Raw genomic sequence first — 22258 nt, forward strand, 5'->3', positions numbered from 1 at the left:
TAAGATGTTAACAAGTTTCCATATATTCAATGTCATTTTAGATTAGTTAAATATCAATGTACTTAAATGGAAGAATTGCTAGTACTTAAAAGTGCATGTAATGTAACGTAGTATTAGCTAATAAGTTTAAGTGTGGGATACATTTCTATAATTGCATGCAGTTGAACAGATTGATCGTATGCTTATTTCTTGTGTTCATCATGTAAATACACATTTGTCAGGCATACTTTAAATATGTCGAACCAGTGACAATGACAAGTTTTTATTTAATTAATTTTTTTATAAAAAAATTTGTTACTTTACCGTTGCATTCAAATTGATTTTGGCTTTATGAGATATTGTATCTCAAGCATTAGTGAGCCTTCAACAATCTAAGAATGCCAAGGTGGAGCTGAACAAAAGCTGATTGCTGGAGTCTGTGATTGTGATAATTGTGACACGTACAGTAACTGATGGAAGCAAAGACATACTAAATAACAGGCTGCGCCATCTCTAACAGGTGCATTGAGGCTTAATATATGATATATCAGTAGGCTTTATGCTTAAGGACCAAAGGAATCAATGAGTAAGGTAAAGCTAACATTTTAATGGCCCCTGGCAATAATGTATTAGTTGTTCAAAGCAGAGTTTGAGTTTCAAAAAGAGTTATGTTAGGGGTACATGTTCAACTATTTGTTCATTGATGCAATGGATCTAGTTGTATATCGTTATGCTTCCAGATATATATCTTTTATCAAAATAAAAGCTGCAAAGAGAGCATTTTGTCGATTTTTATGAAATACCTCCCCAGTAGTAAATACTATATACCTTGTGACAAAAATGATTGATGGCCTATGATTTACGACTTAACAGGTGTTTATTTGACCTTTGCTTCCTGTCCCCCACACCCCTCCCTCCGGCAGTTGTACAGGATGTGATATGAGTTGTTTGGTCAGCGATTCTGTACAGGAAGTAGTATGAAGTGGCTGTTCTGATATTCCCATGCTGTAGCCAAGACCATCTGTGTATTTAAAAGAGTAGAAAAATGATTCATCTTTAATGATGTACAATGTTTTATGGAAAACTGATATAATAAAATAATGTATGGTATAAGACTAAAAATAGTGATTGATTAAATAATTCATTGAGGTAATCATTGAGATGTTTTTCAAAAACATAATAAAGTAATGTGCTTGGGGTCATTTTATTTTTTATTATAATTGTAAGACATAAAAAGTAGTATTACGTTAAAAATGTGTTTAAATGATGTGTCTTTAATGGTTTGCAATGCTTGGTAAAAAACTGAAGGCTTTACTTATACCAGAGGCTAAAATGTGTTCCCTTTACAAAAAGCTTGAATAATGTGTGTAACACGTCAATGAACATTGACTGGAATTTATAGCCTCGGCTGATGTAATCATTAGATGCACCTGAGGCCAGGCTATAAATGGATGCGTCACCAGGTGTCGTCAGAAACTCTTTTTTCAGAGCGATTCTGTGTCTGTGTGTTTTACAAACCCTGTCAAAACTTTCTTTCCTCTGTTAGGAGTTAGAATTTGTTAGGCAGTGTGCAGTGAATCTTTTTCTCTTTTCTCTTCTGTTTAGAAAATATTATATATATATATATATAAAAAGAAAAGAAAAAAAAGAGAGAATGACAAAGCCGCAAACGATCAGTTTTTGCTCTGTTTGTTTGGGACTCTCGCGTTGCAGCAGGGTGGGTGCAAGCACTGCGATTTGCTCTCAGGCAAAGTGTTTCGCGCTCGCCTCGCTTGCTTCCGGGAGTCAGCACTCACAAAAAAAAAAGAGATCGTTCGTGGGGCTCTTGCATGGATTTGGCTGAGGAACAAGAGATGGGTTGATCCCTTTCTCTCGCTCACTCCCCAAACCCAGCTGGTCCTTCACATGATCTCGAAGCGCGTTCCAAAACTTCTTCGGATCATGAGGAGGATCGCGATTCTCTTCCTGCCTCCGAGCTTTCCGTCCGCGATAAAAATTCTACGGAGTAATTGCTCGATGTTGTTACTCGTGCAGTTGCCAGATTGGACTGCCACACGAAAAGAGACCCCCAAACCCTCCAAATTAGGGGATAAATTTTATCTTCCAGTCTAAGAAAGGGAACGCCTCATGAGTCCCTTCCCTTCTTTGATAACCTCCATGAAGACCATTTTCGCTCATGGATGAACCCCTAAAAAAAAAATTCTAAAAACAAAAATTATTTCTTCCCGTGTTCACATACCCTCAACGTCATTATATTCGACTATCATGGGTGCTGAGGCACGGGGATATTCAGTGATGCCGCCGGTCGGACAGACGCTTGCTGGCTATCTCTCGCCGGGCTCGGCATCGTCATTTAAGAAGCCTATCTCCCCTCAAAGCCTTGTAGGACAACCTCCACTTTAGTAGGAAGGGCTTATCAAGCAGAAGGTCAGGCTGGTGCTGCTCTGCACACTATGGTTTTTTACATGCGTACCAGGCTGACCTCCTGGACGACCTGAGTGTGGGTTCTGCACTTGACGAGCAAGCCTCAGATCCGCCTCGGTCCTGTCTGAAGGGAGGCTCAAAAGCAAAGAGTGGCGAGTTGTGCTCCTCCTTCCAGGGATTGGGGACAGTCTCGCCGCCCTCGAAGCAAGACCTCAGGACTATAATTTCTAGTAAAAGAAAACTCTGATGGTCTTGCGCCTAGATTAGGGGGTAGCGCCCCTCGGGACGGGGTGCGTGCTTCACTTCACCCCTCCCGGTACCCCCTCAAAGCCCCTCCATTCCCGCCACCTCTTGGTGTTTCGGGTTGCAGAGGCTTCCGTCAAAATTGGGTGTTGTCGCTGTTGCTGCGTTTTATTCAGGATGCGAAACACTCGACAACCCCTCAACAGGAAGTGTTAAAATCTAATACCCATCTCAGAGATCCTGGCAGCGTGGAAACTTCTGCCAGATATATTCTTTTCTGTGGGTCTTATAAGGGCATTAGGATTTAATTCACTCGCCGCTTTTCCGTGTTTCAATGGTGTGTTCTCACTACCGTAAACCGGATTTCTTTTTTATGTAAAAAAAACCCCTCAAATCTCCTGTTTTTAAGGGTCCATGGTATGTGTTCCCTTTCCAGAGAGAGAGTTAGGTTATTACACTAAATACTTCCCGTTTCCCATGGAGGGTGAGTGGTAGTGTCTGGCGTAGATCTTAAAGCTTGAACTGCCCGTGGGTGTTCAAGTCCAAGATGATGCTCAAGACGGTCGTGTCTCAAGCCCTACAACTCGTTTGGCTGGTCACCATCGATCTTATGACGCACTTCTATACTTCATTTAGAAGTTCTGCCACAACATGGAAAGTTCCTGAGGTTCGCTTCCGGGGGCGAAGTCTTCCAGTGTCAGGTTCTTTCACTCGGCCTAGCCCTTTTTACCCACACATTCACAATGCATGATGTAGCGCTGGCTCCTTGCGACTCCGGGGCATCTGCATTCTGAATTATGTAGACGACTGGCTGATCCTAGCGCAGTTCTAGGAACTGGCAGTTCAGCACAAGGACATCGTCTTAGCTCATCTGTTTCTCTGGGTTTGAGGCTCAACGCCAAAAAACACTGTTTATCGGGGCATCGTATGGAGTTCAATCACAATGTGGGCACAACTGTCTCTCGCTAGGATTGAGTCCATTCAGATCACCCTGAGCAAAGTCAGGCTAGGTCAAGGTTGCACTGTCATCAGTATCAACGATTTCCAGGTCTCAGGGCGACCGCGTCCTCGGTGATCCCTCTGGGCCTTCTGCTCATGAGACTGTTTTTGTTGTGGCCCAAAGCCAGGGGATTTCTTCCAAGGGCCAAAAACCCCAGGCTAAAAACGATTACATGCCTCGGGCTTCGTTCCCTTTCTATGTGGTTCAGACCCCGGTTTTCTGCCTTGGGTCCCACTCTAGGTGCGTCTTGTTGTCTCAGGCTGCTAACAACAGACGCCTCCCTGACGGGTGGGGTAGCAGGCTTAAGTGGTCGTCCAGCTTAAGGGGATAGGAGAGTCGTCAGCTCGGTTGTCACAGTCACTGTCTCAGGTTGATGGCTGTATTTCTGGCCCTGAAATACCTCCTCCTGAGGCTGCCATGTCTTGGTGCGGGTGGACAATAAAGCGGTAGCCTCTTACATATAACATCAAGGAGACCCACGTTCTTGTCAGCTGTATTTCTGACACGTCAGGTTCTCCTTAGGGCCCAGGGCAAGCTCCTGTCACTCAGGTCAGTTATATCCTTGGATGCCTGTATGTGGGAGCAGATTTACTGTCTAGACAGAAAATACCAACGGGGGAGTTAAGAACTCCACCCTAAGGTAGTAGTTGCCCAGAGTTCACCAGCAAGGGTTTTTGCCTCTTACTGATAGCACCGCGCTGGCCGAACAGGGCTTGCTTCTCGGAGCTAATCTCTTCCCTCGACAGCTCGCCTTGGGCGATTCCGAACAGGAAGGATCTTCTACCTCAGGCACAGGGCAATATTTCATCCCTGCCCCGAATTGTGGAATCTTTCATGTTTGGCCCCTAAGGGTACCAACTGAGGAACACAGGGCTTTCTCCTGAGGTTATCGACTTTCCACTTGGAACAAGTTTAGGTGAGATCTTAGGGCAGAAGATGACCTTTTCGCCTCTATGAATAGCGCAATGTCTCCTCTACTTCTCCCTGAAATCACCCAGCCCCCTTGGGTCTTGACGTTAAGACACATACATGACCCAGAATGCGTCTGTATGCATTTCTTTCCCTGGTTTCTCTGCTCCCGGTAGTCTTGGCAATGTTCACCAGCAAGGGTCTTGCCTCCTTTTAATGGCGTTGCGCTGGCCGTTCAGGATATGTTTCTCGGAGTTAATACCTCTCCTCGACGGCTCGCCTTGGGCGATTCCGAACAGGGAGGACCTTCTCATCCTTGGCCCGAATTGTGAAACCTTTCATGTCTGGCCCCTAAGGGTACCAAATGAGGTTCACAGGGTTATATCTTGAGGTTATCAAGACCATTTCAAGTGCTAGGGCTCCCTCCACTTGGAACTGATCTGGGTAGATTTTTCAGAGAGTGTCAGGGTGGGTACCAGGCATTGTTGATAAAGCAAGTGGCGGATGGGAAGAAACTGTTCTTGTGGCCTGAGGTTTTTGTCCTGATGGACCTCAGCCTTCTGCCAGAGGGGAGTGATTCAAAGAGGACCTCTTCACCTCTGTTGAGAGCGCAATGTCTCCTCTACTTCTCCCCAAGTCGCCCAGTTGTCCGCCCCGAGGCTGATCGTGGTGACGCATACATAGCACAAATGCGCCTGCATGTGTTTCCTTCTACTAAAGTTCATATTACAGAACCAGTTAACTGCCAGTTTGCTTCAGTTCTGGATTTTCTGTAGAAAGAACTGTCAGTGGGCACTTGCCTCATCACTGCCAGGTTCTATGTGGCCACTGCGGTTTGCCACGGCTTGGTGGGCGGGGTGCCCTCTAAGAGGCATCCTCATTATTGCCCGGTCGCACGGTCAAGCTCTCTACCAGAGGGCTCTCCACCTCTAAAACTTTGGCTAGAGGTCTCCCTCTGCAGCAAGTTTGTGATGCGGCAGGTTGTCCTCTCCGCACACATTCATTCGATTTTTATAGTTTGATGTTCTGCACTCCGGGCTCTTATGCCCTTGAGTCGAAATCTCAGCTCATGCCTGAACAAGTTTGTGATGCGGCAGGCTGGTCCTCTCCACACATTCATCAAAATGTTATGGTTTACATGTTTATGCTACTCCGGGCTCTTATGCCCTTGAGTCGACATCTCAAGCTCATGTCTGAGACCTCTCGCGTATTTGTGAGTACACTGCACAACCGTAGGGGTCCGGAGAGCCCCCAGTCCAGACCCCCAGGACTGCTCTTCAAAAAGAAGTATCTGACGACACCTGGTGACACATCCATTTATAGCCTGGCCTCAGGTGCATCTAATGATTACATCAGCCGAGGTTATAAATTTCGGTCAATGTTCATTGACATGTTACACACATTATTCACAGCTCGGTCACAACTAGGATTATTCCCCATAGCGCTTAGCAGAAGCGTAGCTTTTTTCAGGGAACAAGGGTTACACATGTAACCCGAGACGTTTCTAAACAGTGGATATTGGTTGAAGCAAACTCAAAGACAGACATTCTCTTTAAAATTATGAAAAAATGGTTTAACAAACTTAATGTTTGGCATTAGTTTAACAAATAGGTTTATTATTATTAAACACAATATTCCATTTAATTGTACCTTTAACAAAGGTGAAATGTGTTTCTAAAATTAAATTTAATGAATAAATGGTTAACAAAGACAAAGTGTTATTTTACACTTAACTAAGGCTAATACGTAATTTAAACCAAATGTTCAGATTGTCAAACACAACAAAGTCACTTTAAAATGATGAAAAATGGTTTATCAAACTTAATCTTTGGCATTAGTTTAACAAACAGGATTATTTTTACGAAACACAATATTTCATTTTAGCTGTACCTCTAACAAAATGTCTTAAATTTTATACTAAATAGTATGCATTATAAAATATACCTTTAACACAAATAGTCTTACACAGTATCTGTTCAGTCCTTTCAAGAGCTCGTCCAAAATTATATTGGGCTTAGAATGATGACAAGACTCCCCTCCAGTGGTGAGATCTTGAGAGCTTGTCACGACACGATACAGACTTTAAGGTGTCAATCCGGAGGATGTCAGTTTTCCCATGGGAAAATTATTTCTGTCAAATACTTTGCAGAGGAAACATGTGTGTCACCTGTTCATAGCTTAAACCATTACAGGCAGATGTTTTATATATATATTCCCGGCTTTAAAAATTTAACCTCTCTTAGGATTTGTTTTTAAACGGATAAGGCAATTATTCAAGCATAGATTTAACTATCAAATCAACCAATGTCGTTTATTCAATTCAAAAAGAGTTTTTAACAAAATATACATCCAAGAATTTGTTAACTTAATGATTGTTTGTACTATTAATATTGTAAATTTAATGGGTGCATTTCTTCACACGCATTCATCTGCTAAGAATAAATAAAAACAACCAATAATAGTCTAATTAAAAACAACTGAGGTAAATCACAAGCCAGAAAGACTTGCAGTCGTTAAATTTATGGAATGCAAAATGAGACCAATTGTTATCTAGTCTAAGGTGGTGTAATCATTGAGATGTTTTTTCAAAAACATAATAAAGTAATGTGTGTGGGTCATTAAATTTTTTTATTATAATTGTAAGACATAAAAAGTAGTATTATGTTTAAAATGTTTTTCAATGATGTGTCTTTAATGGGGTGTAATGCTTGGTGAAAAAACTGGGGGGTGTTAAAATGTTTTACTTTATGATAAAGAGAAGAAAATGTGTTTTTAAACATTAGGTTGTCTAACACATCTCTAGCATTGTCACTTTAAAGATGCTGGGGTTTGGGCTAGACTTTAAGGCGATGATGACTTTGTGTCACGATAAGGTGTTTTGATCTGGGGTTCATGGGGTTTTGTCGCGATAAGCCACAACAAGATTTTGAAGTGTCATTTTAAATCTTTGATCTCTGAATATTTCACACAAAAAAACAAAAACGGGGGTGGTATATTTACAGTCCTTTTAAATGATTCAGGCATAGATTACTGAGTTTTTAACTAAATCCAAGAATTCGTTTTCTCAATGAATTACTGTATACACTTGTAGGCCTACTGCATATCTGGGTTTAATAAATATCCATATCTATGTTTCTTCACAAGCAATCGCCTACTAAAAATAAACTAATACATTCAATAATATAATAATAAAAAAACAGCTACAAACGATGTAACTATATCTTTTCTTTTCATTGTAAAAAAGAAAGCTGTTTGTCAAGCCTATATTTACCTAAAGTCATAACAATTGGCTCAAATATTGCACATCCAATGTAAACTCAAACAATAGAGCAATTGAATCATCGCAATGAGTGACATTATGAAATTGGCATGTACCAAAACTCTGCTGATTGCGCTCATACTTGCAAAATATTTGACAAATGCAATTGCACGTTTAACAATGCGTCGTAAACATGAGAGATAAAAGCGGGGATGCAAAAGCAATGGATACATGAGACCATTTGAATGACTCTGAAGCATTATAGAGACGATGAAGTTCACAGAAAGATTGCCAAACGAATTGCAAGTTCTCGATATGTGACTGATGAAAATTATAGAAGTAAACTCAAAAAGTACACTGATCAGAAATATGCAACCAACAAGCAACATCTTATCAACGAAAAAGAACAGAGCGGACAGAAGTATGCCAATATCAAATCTACCAATGTCATTTTATTATTAACGTCAACTGTGGCTGAACCTGGTCGAGATGCGTGAAGCCGACAAGACTCGCTTCCTCAACGCCCCTGTCTCCCAGTTCGGCCTCTTCGGCGACACCGTCGAGGACTCCGCCCAACAGTTCTCCACGGTGAAGAAGCAGACGGAGGCCATCTCTCACATCATGCCCCGCCGCAAACCTGCCGCCCAGGGCCATGCCCCGTCTGCTCGCCGAGGGCATCCCCCTGCGGCTAAGAAACACTCTGCTCCGCCTCAACCCGGGCCCAGCTCTCAGCCCCAGTGTCGAGCACTCTGCGGGAAGCGCATGCCCCGTCTCACAGACCCCCTTGAGGACCCGGAAGGCTCCCAGGCGCTCCTGAGACAGCCGATCCAGAGTCCAAGACGTTAGCTCCGCAGGTGGTAAGACCGCTCCGTCCCCTGGTGGAGGGCCGGGAGGAGAATCTTTTTTTTTTTTCATTTGCCGCACCCCCTAAAAAGGGCTGCGGTACACAAATTCTCATTAAAAGAGCTATTTCCTTTGTCTCTGGGTCACCTGGCCCACAAATGCCGTTCTCACGGCACTTTGCTGCCAGATCTCAACAGTCCCAGCTTCCTAAGCGGTACCCCCGCCCCAAGCCACACGACTGTTCCCCGGCCGGCCGGTTCAGACGAGTCCAGAGGACGCCAACATCAGACCTCCTCCTCAGTCACGAACCCCCCCCTGCCGGGTGCGCGGAGCAATGTAAGGGCTTCGAGTTTGTTCTCAGCACCAAAGCCTCGGGACGCACCACTGCCTCCCGACACCATATTACCTGTTCCGCCCTGCTGTGAAGCCCCGCCGGGTACGTCCAAAATACTGATCCCCTTGGTGCCCATAGCATGGAGTTTAGAGGCATGGCTTTCACTGCCCAACCCGTCACGCTGGCTGCACCGGACCATTCGACTCGGTTACGCAATTCAGTTTGCCAGGCCTCCCCCCCTTCACGGGCGTCCGTTTTTCCGCAGTATACGGCAAACATGCCAAATCCCTGCGCGAGGAAATCGCCTCTCTTTTACTCAAAGATGCGATAGAGCCTGTCCCTCCAACCGAAATGAAGAAGGGTTTCTACAGCTCTTACGTCATTGTACCCAAGAAAGGCGACGGCTTACGACCGATCTTGGACCTGCGAGTTTTCAACCGGGCTCTGTCCAAACTCCCGTTCAAAATGCTCACCCAGAAACAGATTCTGTCTGCCGTCCGGCATCTAGATTGGTTCGCAATGGTAGACCTGAAGGACGCATACTTTAACGTCTCGATCCTGCCACAACATCGACCCTTTCTACGGTTCGCGTTCGATGGCCGGGCATATCAGTACAAAGTCCTCCCCTTCGGCCTGTCTCTGTCCCCTCGCGTCTTAACGAAAGTCGCAGAGGCAGCCCTTGCCCCGCTCCGAGAAGCCAGCATATGCATACTCAATTACCTCGACGACTGGCTCATCCTGGCCCCCTCGCGAGAGTTACTATGTGTGCACAGAGACCAGGTGCTCCGTTTGGGGCTTCAGGTCAACTGGGAAAAGAGCAAGCTCGCCCCGGTTCAGAGCATCTCTTTTCTCGGCATGGAGTTAGACTCAGTCTCAATGTCAGCATGTCTCTCCAACGAGCGTGCACAGTCGGTGCTGAAATGCCTCGCTTCCTTCAAGCCAGGCACTATGGTCCCTTTAAAACGTTTCCAAAGGCTCCTGGGGCATATGGCATCCTCCGCGGTGGCCGCGCCGCTGGGGTTGATGCATATGAGACCACTTCAGCACTGGCTTCAGACTCGAGTCCCAAGACGAGCATGGCGCCGCGGCACGCACTGTGTGAGAATCACCACCGCCTGCCACCAAACCTTCAAACCCTGGACAGACCTCTGCTTTCTATGGGCAGGAGTACCCTTGCAGCATGACCGACGCCTCCAAATCGGGTTGGGGTGCCATGTGCAACGGGCATGCAGCCGTAGGCTGTTGGAACGGGGCCCCGCTGCGTTGGCACATCAACTGCCAAAAGTTGTTGGCTGTTTTCTTTGCCCTGAGGAAGTTTCTCCCGTTAATTCGAGACAAACATGTCCTAGTCAGGTCAGACAGCACCTCAGCGGTGGCCTACATAAATCGCCAAGGCGGAGTACGCTCCCACCACGTCACAACTCGCGTCGTCTCCTCCTTTGGACTCAAGTCGCTGCGTGCCACTCACATCCCCGGCAACCTCAATATGATAGTGGACGCGCTGTCATGACAACGCTTGCCCAGTGGGGAGTGGAGGCTGATCTGGGAGTGGTTCGGCAAGGCCCAGGTAGACCTATTTGCCTCCCAAGAAACCTCCCACTGCCCGCTCTGGTATGCCCGGACAGAGGCTCCCCTCGGGGCAGATGCTTTGGCACACAGCTGGCCCACAGGCTGCAAAAGTACGCATTACCCCCAGTGAGCCTTCTTGCACAGGTGCTGGGCAAGGTCAGGGAGGACAAGGAGCAAGTCACCTCGGTGACCCCCTATTGGCCCACTCGGACTTGGTTTTCGGACCTCACGCTTCTCGCGACAGCCCCTCCCTGGCGAATTCCCCTGAGGAAGGACCTCCTTTCTCAGGGATGGGGCACGCTCTGGCACCCGCACCCAGACCTCTGGAACCTTGTCTGGCCCTTGTACGGGATGCAGAAGATCTAGCCGGTCTACCATTGACCGTCGTAGATACTATCAACCAAGCCAGAGCGCCCTAAAGTGGCGCCTGTTCACAAATTGTTTTTTTGAAGAAACACAGAGGTGCACAGTTAGGTCAGTGCTCGTGCTCCTACAGGAGAGGCTGGAGGGGTGGCTGTCCCCCTCCACCCTCGAGGTGTATGTCGCCGCCATCGCGGCTCACCACGACATGATAGACTGCAAGTCTCTGGGTAAGCACGACTTAATGATCAGGCTCCTAAAAGGCGCCCAGATGCTAACTCCCTCCCGGCCAAGCCTGTTCCCCTCCTGGGATCTCGTGGTGGTCCTCACGGGCCTCCGGAGACCCCCCTTTGAGCCGCTAGATTCAGGTGGACTCAGGGCTCTTTCTCTCAAAACGGCCCTGCTGATCGCTCTCGCCTCCATCAAGAGGGTCGGGGACCTGCAAGCGTTCTCTGTCAGCGACACTTGCCTGGAGTCCGGCAGACACATACGTGATCCTAAGACCGCGACCGGGCTACATGCCCAAGGTTCCTACCACACCCTTTAGAGATCAGGTAGTGAACCTGCAAGTGCTGACCCGGGAGGAGCTAGACCCAGCCCTTTCGTTGTGGTGTCCCGTACGTGTTTTGCGTATCTATCTGGACCGCACGCAGAGCTCTAGACGTTCTGAGCAGCACTTTGTCTAATTCGGGGGACAGCAGAAAGGGAATGCTGTCTCCAAACAGAGGCTCGCCCACTGGGTTGTTGATGCCATTTCATTGGCTTATCACACCCAGGCCGTGTCCCCCCTCCTTGCGGGTTCGAGAAGTGTTGTGTCCAGAAGTGTTGTGTCCTCGTGGGCACTGGCCAGGGGCACCTCCCTAGCAGACATCTGTCAAGCAGCAGGGTGGGCAACACCTAACACTTTCGCGAGATTCTACAATCTCCGAGTTGAGTCAGTATCGTCCCGTGTTTTCTCAGGTCCGAGCCCGTAGAACTCGGTAAAACGCTGACGAACTGGCCGGGTGAATCGCTTGCGCCTAGCACCCTTTCCCTCAGCTGAGGTAAAATAGTGTGCCTTTGTTCCCAGGAGACCCCATCTCTCGGATCCCTGGTTGATTCCTCCCTAGCCCTCTTGGGTCCGCAGTTCAGCGGAGGAACTCGTCGACCCAAGCCACCAAGGGTACTCAATCTACCCTGTACTGGAATAGGTGCCCCACAGGTTAAGGTCTCCTGTTCGGACTCCCCCTGTGTGTAATTCCGTGGTACTGTCCCCTCACGAGCGGACCCCCGTGTCTCCTTTAGGCAGTTCCAGCTGCCTCGGTCACCGCGATGTAGCTTTCCCTCATCTACGAGGCTGGATCTACCACCGCGCCAACTTTCCCACATAGGACCCTAATACCATGTGATGTATTCGCCACTTTTACCTCCCCTGCAGGGTAGGTGTGGTCTCCGCAGGGTCTTCTCCCCCTGAAAGAATAGGAAACGGGGTAAGACCCCTTCCCTTAATGAATGTAAGGGCCCCGGCTGTAATTGCTCTAAGTGAGAAACATAGAGAGAAAAGAGGCCCAGCCAGGCTTGGCCCGTTCCCAGGTTGGCAAGCATCACCTTGTTCCCCTCACTAGAGTAACCAGAAGGATTCTGATGACTTTAATGGGGCATTGGGGAAGGGTACATGCAGCCTGATACAGCTGGTCGCGTTTGCACGTAAGAATACCTGCCCGCTCCTGTATCAGCAGTTCACGTACACGGCTCAGTGCATGGCTGAAGTGGGACCCCTAGTGTCGCTTCTCCGACACAACGTGGAGAGAGCGACAGAAGGGGAATGTCTAGGTTACGTATGTAACTCCGTTCTCCGTTGGAGGGAACGAGACGTTGTGTCTTCCCCGGACCATTTCCGGCTCTGAAAAATCCTGAATGAACTCCCATATTTGCCCCGCTTAAATACCCGTATGTCCGGTGGCGGGATATGCAAATACCGTCTGCCAACTTCTCATTGGCCTGTTTTCATATAACAGAGGCATATATCGGTGCTCAAGAGAGACCCCTAGTGTCGCTTCTCTGACACAATGTCTCGTTCCCTCCATCAGGGAACGGAGGTTACATACGTAGCCTAAACGTTTTTTTCACCAAGCATTACACCCCATTAAAGACACATCATTTAAACACATTTTAAACATAATACTACTTTTTATGTCTTACAATTATAACAAAAAAAATTAAATGACCCACACACATTACTTTATTATGTTTTTGAAAAAAACATCTCAATGATTACACCACCTTAGACTAGACAACAATTGGTCTCATTTTGCATTCCATATATTTAATGACTGCAAGTTTTTCTGTCTTGTGATTTAACTCAGTAGCTGTTTTTATTTAGACTATTATTGAATGTATTAGTTTATTTTTAGTAGACGATTGCGTGTGAAGAAACACAGATATGGTTATTTATTAAAAACCCCGATATGCAGTACTGTATACAGTTAATCATTGAGTTAACGAATTCTTGGATGTATATTTTGTTAAAAACTCTTTTTGAATTGAATAAACGACATTGGTAGATTTGATAGTTAAATCTATGCATGAATAATTTCTTAACAGTTTAAAAACAAATCCTAAGAGAGGTGACATTTTTAAAGCCGGGAATATATATATAAAACAACTGCCTGTAATGGTTTAAGCTATGAACAGGTGACAGCTTCTGTTTAAATAATTACTTTAAAAGACACACATGTTTCCTCTGCAAAGTATTTGACAGAAATAATTTTCCCATGGGAAAACTGACATCCTCCAGATCGACACCTTAAAGTCTGTATCCTGTCATAACAAGCTCTCACGATCTCACCACCGGAGGGGGGTCTTGTCATCATTCTAAGCCCAGTATCATTTTGGATGAGCTCGTGAAAGGACTAAACAGATACTATGTAAGATTCTTTGTGTTAAAGGTATATTTTATAATGCATACTATTTCGTTAAAAATGTAAGCCATTTTGTTAGTGGTACAGCTAAAATGAAATATTGTGTTTAGTAAAAATAATCCTGTTTGTTAAACTAATGCCAAAGATTAAGTTTGATAAACCATTTTTCATCATTTTAAAGTGACTTTGTTGTGTTTAACAATCTGAACATTTGATTTAAAATACATATTAGCCCCTGGTAAATGTAAAATAACACTTTGTCTTTGTTAACCATTTATTCATTATTTTAAAGTGAATATCTGTCTTTGAGTTTACTCAGTTTTGTTGAAGACCTTTTGTTAGAGGTACAATTAAATGGAATATTGTGTTTAAAAATAATAAACCTATTTGTTAAACTAATGCCAAACATTGAGTTTGTTAAACCATTTTTTCATAATTTTAAAGAGAATGTCTGTCTTTGAATTTGCTTCAACATATATCCACTGTTTAGAAACACATTTTAGCCTCTGGTATAAGTAAAGCCTTAAGTTTTTCACCAAGCATTGCAAACCATTAAAGACACATCATTTAAACACATTTTAAACGTAATACTACTTTTATGTCTTACAATTATAATAAAAAATAAAATGACCCCACGCACATTACTTTATTATATTTTTGAAAAACATCTCATTGATTACATCAATGAATTATTTAATCAATCACTATTTTTAGTCTTATACCATACATTATTTTATTATCTCAGTTTTCCATAAAACATTGTACATCATTAAAGATTAATACATTTCTACTCTTTTAAATACACAGAGGTATCGGCTACAGCATGGGGATATCAGAATAGCCACTTCATACTACTTTCCTGTACAGAATCGCTGACCAAACAACTCATATCACATCATGTACAACTGCCGGAGGGAGGGGTGTGGAGGACAGGAAGCAAAGGTCAAATATACACCTGTTAGGTCGTAAATCATAGGCCATCAATCATTTTTGTCAAAAGCTAGATAATATTTACTACTCTCCCCGCATTGCCTTTTGAATCAGTTTAAAGCTGCTAAAAGCAATTAAAGAAAAACATATTCTCAACCCTATAAATCTGTGCACATCATATCTGATACTTGATTTTCGAAAGTCTCTGCATCAACACGATGAATACTTTGCTTAAAAACATGTTGTATGCAATGTATTAGAAGACTACTGACCTCTGGTTAAAATTGAAGTGCTTTGTTCAAAGTAGAAGACCTTGTCATATAATTTCCAAAACGGCTGCCTTTATATTGTGATGCACATGTTTTTATGCTTTCAAATCTTTGCTCATTTTCATAAAAAAAAAAACTGTTCATACTGTTACTGATTATTTAAAACAAGTATTTGCTGAACTGAAGCAACTTATGCATGGTTAAAAATCTGTACATTACTTTATAAAAGAAAAAAAACACATTGAAATGTGTGTATCAAATATGATGCAACAGGCATTTGAGGTGCATCTCTCAATCCTAATAACCTTATATTCATGCCCACTACAATAAACACAGAGCTTTGAAAATACTGATATATACACTCACCTAAAGGATTATTAGGAACACCATACTAATACTGTGTTTGACCCCCTTTCGCCTTCAGAACTGCCTTAATTCTACGTGGCATTGATTCAACAAGGTGCTGAAAGCATTCTTTAGAAATGTTGGCCCATATTGATAGGATAGCATCTTGCAGTTGATGGAGATTTGTGGGATGCACATCCAGGGCACGAAGCTCCCGTTCCACCACATCCCAAAGATGCTCTATTGGGTTGAGATCTGGTGACTGGGGGGCCATTTTAGTACAGTGAACTCATTGTCATGTTCAAGAAACCAATTTGAAATGATTCGAGCTTTGTGACATGGTGCATTATCCTGCTGGAAGTAGCCATCAGAGGATGGGTACATGGTGGCCATAAAGGGATGGACATGGTCAGAAACAATGCTCAGGTAGGCTGTGGCATTTAAACGATGCCCAATTGACACTAAGGGGCCTAAAGTGTGCCAAGAAAACATCCCCCACACCATTACACCACCACCACCAGCCTGCACAGTGGTAACAAGGCATGATGGATCCATGTTCTCATTCTGTTTACGCCAAATTCTGACTCTACCATCTGAATGTCTCAACAGAAATCGAGACTCATCAGACCAGGCAACATTTTTCCAGTCTTCAACTGTCCAATTTTGGTGAGCTCTTGCAAATTGTAGCCTCTTTTTCCTATTTGTAGTGGAGATGAGTGGTACCCGGTGGGGTCTTCTGCTGTTGAAGCCCATCCGCCTCAAGGTTGTGCGTGTTGTGGCATCACAAATGCTTTGCTGCATACCTCGGTTGTAACGAGTGGTTATTTCAGGCAAAGTTGCTCTTCTATCAGCTTGAATCAGTCGGCCCATTCTCCTCTGACCTCTAGCATCAACAAGGCATTTTCAGCCCACAGGACTGCTGCATACTGGATGTTTTTCCTTTTCACACCATTCTTTGTAAACCCTAGAAATGGTTGTGCGTGAAAATCCCAGTAACTGAGCAGATTGTGAAATACTCAGACCGGCCCGTCTGGCACCAACAACCATGCCACGCTCAAAATTGCTTAAATCACCTTTCTTTCCCATTTTGACATTCAGTTTGGAGTTCAGGAGATTGTCTTGACCAGGTCCACACCCCTAAATGCATTGAAGCAACTGCCATGTGATTGGTTGATTAGATAATTGCATTAATGAGAAATTGAACAGGTGTTCCTAATAATCCTTTAGGTGAGTGTATATACATTTTAAAAGATTAAAGTAGGAACTGATATTTATATTTTTATATATGAAGCCAGCTCTGTCTTTATAAAGATCTCAATGTTTTAAGTTACAAGCTATTATGATGTCATCTTGCTAAATCTCAAAAAGCCTAGGGAGTCCTCTAAAGATATCCTAAGATTTACTACTTTGCCATGTATGGGCTGAGAAAATGTAACAATAGTCTTATACAAAAATGTATTGCTGGTCTCAGGAGGATAATGATCTTTAAAGTCTGATGTATCAAATCTATATATATAAAAAAAAAATAAACATAAAAAGTAATATATATATATATATATATATATATATATATATATATATATATATATATATGTATATATATATATATATATATATATATATATATATTTGTCTATAGGTAAAAAAAAAGCTAAAAAAAACCTTTAACAATGTTTTTTTTTTTTTTTTTTTACGAATTATTTCATATCAGGCGTTATAAGGTTTAACATTTTATTACCCTATCAGGGGAACGATCATAGCTATATAAAGGTAAAGTGAGTGTTATTACATTTGACTCTGCTCCTAAATTCTAGATCAGGCAAAGCATGCATCAAAACTGGATTACATTTTTAAATACTCTACATCAAAGCATTCAAATGCCATTGCAGATAAGCAAATTTTATTTACATTTTCCCCTTCTGTCTAATTTTATACAGTTTTAAATACATATATCTGTAAATGTAGGGTAATAAAAATACTATAATATATAAAGATGTTTAGATATTAAGACTGGAATAACAGGAAAAACAGGCTGAAAATATTAAGCAGGATGAAAAGAACAAAAAAGCAAAAAGTAAAAGGAAGTACACATTTCATTTTTATTGTGAATCAAATATTTACTCATTGACAACATACCCATGTGTTATTTCTATCTAACAGACAGCTATATGAACAAAGGTAGGGGAAAAAACAAACAAACAAACATGACAGCTAGCCCCAGAGTGTTATTTTGCTAATTTGCTCTGCCAGTTTCCCCATCACTCCCATGCTAGTAAGTCAAAATCCAGCCTCCAAAGTATATATCTAAAACATAACTATTACAAGAAAAAGCAAACAAATATGCAACAACTTCCTTTAGGTGTTATTTTCCCTCACCATTAGTGAATGCAAATGCTGATTGTTCAGTTTCAGAAAGCCTTAGGAAAAATTATAATTTGGAAGCACATTACTTATCTTGCTATGGCAAATACATCTCATCAACTTCATCTGAACCCAAACAAGTGCTTTTGAACTTTCTTGAACATTCTGGTATAAAGGTCTAAACATTCTGTCACCTGTCTTTACTTGCATAAAAACAACAAAGCAGAAAAAATCGTAGCGCAAAATAAAAGAAATTAAAACCCCAAGTTTTATTCAAAACACTCCTGCGAAAACATCTAGGTTACGGATGTAACCTCCGTTCCCCGTCTGTCGCTCACTTCAACGTTGTGTTAAATCACGCCATTCACTGAGCCGTGTACATGTACTGCTGACACAGGTACTTGACGTGCCAAAACGACCAGCTGTATCAGACTGCACGTACCCATCCCCAATGCCCAATAAAGTCGTCGGAAACCCTTATAGTTACCCTAGACAGGGGAACAAGGCGACGCTTGCCAACATGGGAATGGGCCGAGCCTAGCCGGGACTCTTTTCTCTCTATGTTCTCTCGAGCAAAACGGCTGGGGCCCTTACACGCATAGGGAAGGGGGTCTTACCCAGTTTCCTATTCTTTCAGGGGGAAAAGACCCTGCGGAGACCACACTCACCCAGAGAGGGGGAGGTAAAAGTGGTGAAATACACCACATGGGCTTTTAGGTCACATGTGGGAAGTGGCGCGGTGGTAGATCCCGCCTCTTCGGAGGGAGGAGTTGCTACAGACACGGCGACCATGGGGCAGCAGGAACTGCCCAAGGGAGACGCGGGTCCACTCGCAAGGAGACCGTACTGCGGAAAATACACAAAGGCGGAACGTCCACGTAGGAGCCCTAACCTGCGGAGTACCTATTCCAGTACAGGGTAGATTTGAGTACCCGCAGTGGATTGGGTCGGCGAATTCCTCCACCGAATTTCGGACCCACAGGGCTAGGGAGGAGTCATCCAGGGAGCCGAGTGAGTGGGCTCTCCTGGGAGAAAAAGCACACGGTATTACCTCAGTTGAGGGAAAAGGCGCTAGGTGCAAGTGATCCACCCGGTCAATCCGTCAGCGTGTTACAGAGTTCTACCGGCTCGGACCTGTGAAAACACGAGACGAAACTGACTCTACCCTGAGATTGTAGAATCTCGCAAAGGTATTAGGTGTTGCCCAACCCGCTGCTCTGCATATGTCTGCCAGGGAGGTGCCTCTGGCCAGTGTCCATGAAGACGCAACACACCTTGAGTGTGCTCGGACCCGCAAGGGGGGGGGCCTAGGTGCGATAGGCCAATGAAATGGCGTCCACCACCCAATGGAAGAGCATTCCCTTTCCGCTGTCCACTGAAGCAGACAAAGAGCTGCTCAGAATGTCTAAAGCTCTGTGTGCGGTCCAAGTAGGTACGCAAAGCATGTACCGGACACAGCAACGAAGAGGCTGGGTCTGCCTCCTCCCAGGGCAGCGCTTGCAGGTTCACTACCTGGTCTCTGAAGAGTGTGGTAGGAACCTTGGGCACGTAGCCCGGCTGCGGTCATAGGATCACATGTGTGTCTGCCGGACAGAACTCCAGGCAAGTGTCGCTGACAGAGAATGCTTGCAGGTCCCCGACCCTCTTGATGGAGGCCAGAGCAATCAGCAGGGCCATATTTAAGGAGAGGGCCCTGAGTCCAACTGATTCTAGCGGCACGAAGGGGGTCTTTGAAGGACCGAGAGGACCACTGAGAGATTGGCCGGGAGGGATTTAACCTCCGGGCGCCTCTTAGGAAACTGATAATTAAGTCATGCTTACCCAAAGACTTGCCGTCTACTGCGTCGTGGTGGGCTGCGATAGCAGCTACATACACCTTCAAGGTGGATGGGGACAGCCTTCCTACCAACCTCTCCTGCACTGACCTGACTGCACACCTTTGTGGGTCTTCGCCCCGAGAAGAACACCAATTCGCGAAAAAGCGCCACTTTAGGGTGTTAAGTTACCTGGTAGAAGGGGCCCTGGCTTGGTTAATCATGTCTACGACAGTAGGTGTTAGATCAGCTAGATCTTCCACGTCCTGTCCAGGGGCCAGACGTGGAGGTTCCAGAGATCTGGGTGCGGATGCCAGAGTGCGCCCAGTCCCTGAGAAAGAAGGGAATTCGCCAGGGAGGGGCTGTCACGAGGAGTACGAGGTCCGAGAACCAAGCCCGGGTGGGCCAATAGGGAGCCACTAGAGTGACTTGTTCCTCGTCCTTCCTGACCTTGCACAGCACCTGTGCAAGAAGGCTCACTGGGGGAAATGCGTACTTGAATCGCTGCTGGCTCCAAAGGAGGAGACGACAGGCGAGTTGTGACATGTGGTGGGAGCGTACGCCACCTTGGCGATTTATGTACGCTACCGCGGTGGTGCTGTCTGATTTGATCAAGATGTGTTTTCCCTGAACTAGCGGAAGAAATTTTCACAGGGCAAAGAAAACAGTCAGCAACTCCAGGTAGTTGATGTGCCCCTTTCCAGCAGCCCGCAGCTGCGTTCCCTTTGCACACGGCGCCCCAAGCCAATCTGGAGGTGTCGGTCCTGACCAGGACGCATCGGGACATCTGCTGCATGGGGACTCCTGTCCGCAGAAAGCAGAGGTCTGTCCAGGGTTTGAATGTTTGGCGGCAGGCGGGGGTGACCCTCACACCGTGGCGCCATGATCATCTTGGGAATCGAGTCTGTAGTTAGTGCTGAAGCGGTCTCATATGCATCATGCCCCAGGAGCTTCTGGAAAAGTTTTAAAGGGACTGTTGTGCCTGACCTGAAGTTGACAAGGCATTTAAACTGACTGCGTGGCTAAATGGCTGAGGTGCCTGAGCACCTGTTCCCTGTGAGCGCATAGTAACTCTCAGGAGTGGGCCAGGATGAGCCAGTCGTCGAGGTAGTCGAGTATGCAAATGCCGGCTTCTCGGAGCGGGGCAAGGGCTGTGACCTTCGTAAAGACGTGAGAGGACAGGGACATGCCAAAGGGGAGGACCTTGGGAAGTGAAAGCCACGCATCCAAGTTCCGTGCTAGGGGCACTAAAGGGATGATTATTTTTGACGTACCTGGTAGGGCTTCACAGCGGGGCGGAGCAGGTAGAACGGCGGCGGGAGGCAAAAGTCCGTCCCGAGGCTCTGGTGCTGAGAAAAGACTCGTAGCACTTACCTTGTTCCGCACACCAGGCAGGGGGTGGGTTAGTGACTGAGGAGGAGGTCCAGCGTCGGCGTCCTCTAGACTCGTCAGAACCGGCTAGCTTGTGGCTTGGCTGGAGGCGGCAGAGTGCCTTGAGTATGGCATTTGCGGGCAAGGTCATCCAGAGACAAAGGAAATCGCTCTTTTATTGAGAATTTGGGTACCGCATCCCCGGAGGTGTGGGCAATTGAAATAATTTCAAATAAAGATTCTCCTCCTGGCCCTCCACCAGGGGATGGAGTGGTCTGCTTACCAGCTCCGGAGTGAGCGTCTCGGTCTCTGGGTCGAACGTCTCAGGAATGCCTGGGAGCCTTCCGGGTCCTCGAGGGGGTCCGTGAGACGGGGGGGCGTGCGCTTCCTGCGGGGTGCTCGACGCTGGGGCTGAGAGCTGGGCCCGTGTTGAGGCAGAGCATGTTTTCTAGCTGCAGGTGGACGCCCTCGGCAGGGTTGTGGCAGGGCAGGATGTGTGAGATGGCCTCCATCTGCTTTTTTTTGGGCGAAGTCCTCGATGGTGTCGCTGAAGAGACCGAACTGGGAGACAGGGGCATCGAGGATGCATGTCTTGTCCGTCTCACACATCTCAACCAAGTTCAGCCACAGATGACGTTCCTGAGTGTGGCCTTCGCTTGCCTGTGTGACTGCGGTGTGGCCTTCGTGGCCCTAATCCCGTGGCGTGCTAATTCTATCTGCCAACTTCTCATTGGCCTTTTTTCATAGTTCAGAGGTATATTCGGCGCTCAAGAGAGAGCCCTAGTGTTGCTTCTTCGACACAACGTCGAAGTGAGCGACAGACGGGGAACCTTCAATAAGGTAAGCCTTTCAAATGGGGCTGCACTACAGAACACCTACTGGCTGAGCAGAGAAAGATCTTATGAGTTCCAAAGACTGAATGGAGTCCACTGTGAGTGGTGGATGTGAGGCAGAAAAAAAGATTGGCTAAGATTTAAGGGCAAACGTTGCATTAATAAATTGGAGAAGGTGGACAGAACATTTTTCTAGGTGGACCACAAAAATAGGCTCCACCTACATCCCCCAGTAAAACAAGGGGGGCAACACATTAATTCAAAGTATTTAACTTTCACAATCTCACCAGCAGCAATAGACCATAGTGCTTAGTAATGGACCAGATTCCATGTTTTTATTTAGAGGAAAATAGACTATGATACCAAAAATTAGGGACTTACTTCCCAGTTAAAATAAGAAGACATATATGTTCTAAACAGACAGACTGCATTGTGGGATAGCCAGCCCATTCTAACTGCCCTAGGATAAGAATCACTCAAATTATTTTGTTTTCACAATTGTTAGTAGAGACTCC

Source organism: Xyrauchen texanus, chromosome 5 (genome assembly GCF_025860055.1).
Source record: "Xyrauchen texanus isolate HMW12.3.18 chromosome 5, RBS_HiC_50CHRs, whole genome shotgun sequence".
NCBI lineage: Eukaryota > Metazoa > Chordata > Actinopteri > Cypriniformes > Catostomidae > Xyrauchen > Xyrauchen texanus.